The sequence below is a fragment of the Falco punctatus genome (genome assembly GCF_963210335.1).
Source record: "Falco punctatus genome assembly, chromosome: 8".
NCBI lineage: Eukaryota > Metazoa > Chordata > Aves > Falconiformes > Falconidae > Falco > Falco punctatus.
Window position 1 is genome coordinate 45,934,147 of NC_137588.1, and position 6,019 is coordinate 45,940,165.

Below are 6,019 nucleotides of genomic sequence, written 5' to 3' on the forward strand. Positions count from 1 at the left end.
GGGCGGATGGGAAGCCGCTCGGGGGCGGGGCGGGGCATCACCCACCTGGCCCCGCCTCCCGGCCGGCGCTGAGGGGATGCGCGGGACTGTGGGTTCGCGGCTGCCCTCGGCCTTCTCGGCGCTTCGCGCCCTCGCCCGCCACGCCCGGAGGGCCGCGGGGTGGCAGCCGGAGGGACGGGGACGGTGCACTCTGGACCCTAGGCGAGAAAGAAACGTGTCCCCCAGCCCCGGCAAAGAGGAACTCTCCTCAGGGCTGCTGCCTCCTTTGCTTTCCGTGACTGGAAACAGAGGGACGGATAACGCTAGCTAAGCGCTTCAGCCTGTATTTGGCCGAGGTAATAAGGATTTCTCGCTGCCACTTGGCCCTTCCAACCCCCGAGCGTTGTCGGTGCTGTAACAGGGCAGGCGCTCAGCCCTGGAGCTCCTCAGGCCGGGCCCTGGCGAACAGGGCGGCTATGCTCTGCCAGCTCAAGCCTAAGCACTGCTCTCAGCAGAACGAAGACGTTACCATCTCAAATATTTAAGACAATGGGCTCTCGATGACTATTACGGTCATTAGAAGATTCTGGTAAAACACCCCTGCAGCCTCTGCGCAAGGCTTTCCCTTTCATCCGAGCCAGCACTGCCACCTTGCGCCGTGCGGGGGAAGTTCACCTTCCCTGCGCGCTCCCTGCGCGGGCTGGTTTTGTGACCAAAGTAGCACTCGTACAGTCGGGCAAATACTATTTATGATTTGAAAATCTTTCATAGTCAATATCTCTCTTTCTAATTTATTTTTTTGGCGAAAGAACGGGTCTCTCCATCATCTGGGAAGCTGCTGTGTTCAGCAGCTTTACAAAGGTGAGGGTATGTAGCTGAATTCAGTTTCCAGGGGAAAGAAATCTGCCCTTTGAATGCATCACAAGCTGATTTTTCTTCTCTATATGTGGCTGGAGAGCACAATGAAACAATAACACAGAAGGTATTTGAAAAAACTGGGATTGGTACAAAATACATGTTGAAATAATATGAAAGTGCTCAGAGAACAAACACAAGAAATTCAGCTCAAGATAAAAAACAATTAAGTGTTCAAAAACAAACACATAAATCTAAGCTAACAGTACTTCTGTGCTCCAGTACTGCTGAGCAGTAAAAGCAGGGCAAAGTGTCTTGGCAAAATGTAAAGCAAACCAGGCACTTTTGCCTAGTAAAAGTCATATATAAATTGCTAAACGTACAGTGTCAATAAACTGAATTGTAAATCACATTAGCATTTCCCAAGTACAAAAGCAGGTCTTGCTCCGTTTCCCTGGGTTGCTTTCCATGCCAGTGTTTTGCTCTTCTTGGATCACGTGGGCGCTCTCAATTTGCTTTGTTGTCCTTCGGTCAAGGACCGACGTGGCGGCAAGGTTTTGACCTTTATTGATTGCATTTGCACTGCAGAAGGAGCCATACAGTGCTGACCATCACTACCCTGCTAACACAGCTGCTGTGGTAAGATGCAGAACTCCAGTTCTCTGAGCTTGTACTCATGCTGATCACTGGAGAATGTTCTGTGACATTCCTGTGTTTCTTCTTTTTCAGTACCCGCACAAAGCCTGGTGGATTTGGGGAAGAAGTGGGACCCATTCAGCTGCCTGAGACAGGGTGAAGAGCTCTTATGGTGTGTAAGGCATGCGCTGAGCTGAGTTCTGCAGCCTTTCCCAAGAGCTCTGATGGGATAATCACCGCTGCCAACAGACCTCTGTCCTTTACTATTACTGCCTTTTTTGCTACAGCACAACCAGGACTACAGGTCTTGGGTTCAGCCCTGAGATGGATGTAGTAGAGCTTTATCGCAGAAACAGTTTTTCAAGAAAATAAGCCAGTCAGCATGTACTTATTGTCCATATAGCGCATGCTTTATGTGGCTGATGGTAGAGCGCATATTCCTCGATTTTTCCCGATTTCAGGAACACCTGGTGCAGCAGCAGCAACCCGTCACAGTGAGAGTGCTTTTTGGCAGTCAGCAGGCAGAAGCCCAGGCCCCTTCAGAGGGCAGCGGGCAGCCAGCTGTAAGGCACACACCACTCCCCTCCTAGGCAGGTGTTGGGGAACAGACAGATTGCTGGGTACAGCATAAATCCACAGGAAACCTGCTTATTAGTTTCGCAGGTAGAACTTGTCCATATAGAAACAATAAAATTATATTCATGTGCATCAAAGACTTCAACTAAGAAAAAACTTTTTTCCAATAATGTCAAGTACTTCAATATTTCCATATGCATATTCAAAGATCAGCAATATGCAGATGGCAGAAGGGCTAATAGGAGCAGTGTCAGGGACATTTAGAAATAAAGAGCCCTGAAAAAACCTCAGCACTGGAATTCATTTATACTAACTGCATGAGAGAAGCACCTACTTGACATAAACTGTCAGTATCTTGTGAACTAACCTGACATGTGCTAGCGTTTTATGAAAAGCCTCACATTTATAAGCTCCAGCCACTAGCAACCTAATTATATTGTCCTGTTATGCTCCTGCAGATAGCAGCTGTCTCATGTCCATTCTTCTGAGTTTGTGTATAGATGGCACTGCAGCTACAGTAGCAGCTACGATAGGATAATTGTAAAATGACTGAAGACCACTGAAGCGTTTTTTACAAACTGAAAATATAAGTTTTAGCCTAAATAACTCCCAAGTTTGGATTATTTCATAGACATGGGGTTCTCCGAAATTCTGCACTAAAACCATCTTTCCACTCCCCACCAGTTTCAAACTATTTTACGTATTTCACGGCCTTTTCAACTTGACCACCTTTTGCAGGCTTCACCTTCCCCCAGGCCCAGAGAAGGGATAGGAGAAAGTTCCTTCAGGCCAGGAACCAAAGCACGGGAAGGGTACCTTACAAACTTGGACTAGCTCTGTACACTGCAGATACGCTCCAGACCTTATTTCCTTTATGAAAAACTTTTAAACATCTGATCTCCTTCAGTGCTGGAGGAAACAAAGCCTTGTTAGAAACCTATCCTGGCAGCAGAGGCCACGGAAGAGTGTGTGTGTGTGTGGCTGGAGGCATGCCAGGCACCCAGTGCCTTACTCCTGCCTCTCCAGTCGCCCACAGATAAGAATTCAACGTGACTTTCAAATCCTGCTGTACCCGACAGCCTTATGACATAATGAAAAACAAAACGAGCAAGTTTAAATATAAACAAGTTTAATAAATAGGTCACATAAAAATATAATTTTAAACAAGCAGAGAGAGGGGATTAAGTTAACAAATTGTAAATGTAATTCTTGTTATACCTTGTCCCCAACCACCTTTGGTGTTTCAAGTTACTACATCCAGGTGCTGAAAGCAAGTACTTCTCTAGTAGATGCCTTTAAATTGTGGACTCTAAGTTTCTATCTTCTCCACCTCTTTAAAATGGGAAATCTTCAAAGCAGCACCAACAGCTTATTTCTTCTGACAACTACTGCTACTCCAGCAAGCCCCCACCTGCAGTGAAACATGCAAACCATTTGCCTGTAATTAAAAAACATACAGTTAACAGCAGTATCTCTAAAGACCCCAAATTCAACACTTAACACTGACCAGTTAGTTAGCTGACTTTCATTTTTATATAAAGGAGACAATATTAAACAGTACATCCACAACATAATCTTTTTTTTTTTACATTTTCTGACTGTGCATTGTCTGCATCCAATCTAGGACTAACTCCACCGAGAAAGAGTTACTCCACTCTCGAGCATGCAGCGTGCTGCCAAAGCCTGGCACCATCCAGCACCAGAACAGCGCAGGCGGTGCCAGGCGCAGCTCGGCAGCCTGTTTCTCTCCCAGCAGCATAACACTATCCCCGGCACTGAGCAGCAATGGGTAGCTGACTACCGCTGGATGAAACAGAACTCAACGTTGAGTTTTGAAAGGACAGAAGGAAGCAGAGGCCCATCCGCCCCTCCAGCGTTGCAGGCCTCACTGCTAACGCCTCGCATCAGGAGAGCGGCTTCCAGCACTGCGTGCTTTGCTAGATAAACCAGGTTATTATTTCCACCCAGAGCACCAGAGGCTGGCACCGCAGCCCATTCACAGGCCTGCAGAGGCCGTTTATTTTAGTTAGCGTGGCAGAACGAACAGCCTTTTTGCCTGTCTCCCCTGATCGGCTCCTGGAGAGACCTCACCCCCGTAGCTGGAAAGGCCCCTGGGCTCTGCCTGCGCCCCAAGTGCAGCTCATCCCTTTGCACCTCCTCCCCGCAGGATCAGGCCATGCCAGCGGAGCGGCCGCCTGCTCAAGAAGGCGCCTCATTTGGCCGGTTCCGCCTGCAACACGCGGGGTTTGTCACGAACCACGCCAGGGTGAGGGGCCCTCACCTGCGGGCAGCGCCTCCCTGAGCCTCCCTGCCCCCCGCGCCGGCCTGAGCCGCGCGTCGGCTGGAAGCCCTGCAGAAAGCACAAGAGAAACATCACTTCAAATATTCAATTAATTAAATCTGTTTTAATAGCGCTGAACAGCTGGGAACTGGCTTGTGGAAGAGGAAAAAAAAAAAAAAAATCAAACTGAATAATAGGCTGAGAAATTACTTCTAAACGGCACAGCCTGAACAAATTACCCTCCAGTCCCAGGGCCTCAGAGGTTATCAGCCAACGTGGGCCGCCGGGCGCGCCCGCCTTCCCACCATTAATAACAATTAATAGATTTTAAAAAGGGGGAATATTTCCCCGTTTCGGTGTTTCCCGTTTGCAGAGTCCCGGCGGCGGACAGACCCCCGGCGGGAGACCCGCCGCTTCCCCTCACCTCATGGTGGCCGGCCCGGCTCCGCGCTACGGCGGCGCCTCATGTCTGCGGGCGCCGAGAGAGGCCGAGCCCCGCCGCGCCGCCCAGGTGCTTCCGCAGGCCCCGCCCCGCCCGCCGCGGCCGCTCCCCAGGGGCGGGCCCTGCGCCCAGCCCGGCCTCCCCCGGCCCGGCCTGCCTCGGGGCCCAGCGCGGCCTGCCTCGGGGCCCGCCGTGGCTTCCCCCGGCCCGGCCTGCCTCGGGGCCAGGCGCCTGGCTCGGCCTCCCCCGGCAGACCCGGCACAGCCCCCCCCGGGGCCGGGCTGCGTAAAAATAAACTCAATAATCTCGTCAAAAATAAGAAATGGTGGTGAAAGCGGCGTGGCTCTTCCTTCACCTCTCTTCTGGGGCGGAAAAAATGCTGGTGTTGAGTATTAGCTTGTATGGCATCATGCAGTGCTTGCAGGAGCAAACAGTGCTACCATCTCCAGGCCCCAGCTGTGAGAGACTATTAACGTAACGTTATAAAAGTGCTTTCCACCAGAGCCCAGCTAAGGCAGCAGAGCTGCCTTGCCATGGGGCTGGGCATTACAGCTGTGGCATGTGTGGCCGTGGCTGAGGCAGGTAGGGCTGGCTCTCGCAGAACTTGTCTTGCAGTGATTTAGAGAAGTTTCTTCCCCCTTGCACAGCATTGCTTTGCTCTTTGCTCTGCGACTGTCACTGTGACACAAGTGCTGCTGAGCCAAAAAGTCTGATGGGCGCAGAAGGATCACGGTACTAACAGCACAGTGCTGGAGCTGGAGAAGGGCAGGGAGCGAGTTCCTGTGTACAGGTGGATTTTGGAGCTGAGGGTAATGGTAAAGCATTGCTCTTGCTGTTGCAGGAGCTCTGGGCATTGGTTACACCATGACACAACCCACCCTAGGCTTGCAGCATGCATTTTTGAAGCGTTACAGCTCTGTGCAGTTTCCTCAAGTGGGTGTACTGTGCCAGCAGACAGTAGTTCATGTCCTAATTTAACCCATCCTGCTAATTTATGGGAGCAAAATCTCAGACGTGATCCTTCCTTTATTCTGTAACAGCATTTACTCGGCAGGGGTTAAACAGGCTTCTGGAGCCTGTTGAGTTGCTTTGAACACGAGCTGCAGGGCTGTGTTGGGATGCAGGGAGTTCAAGGGAGGCTGTGTCTGGACTAGAGGAGCCCTTCTGGAGGCTGGCTGTGCTTTTGTTTTGTGGTAACTTAAATCTCTAATCTGGCTTGAAAAAAAGCATCCCAGTCCCTTCAGCCTGCA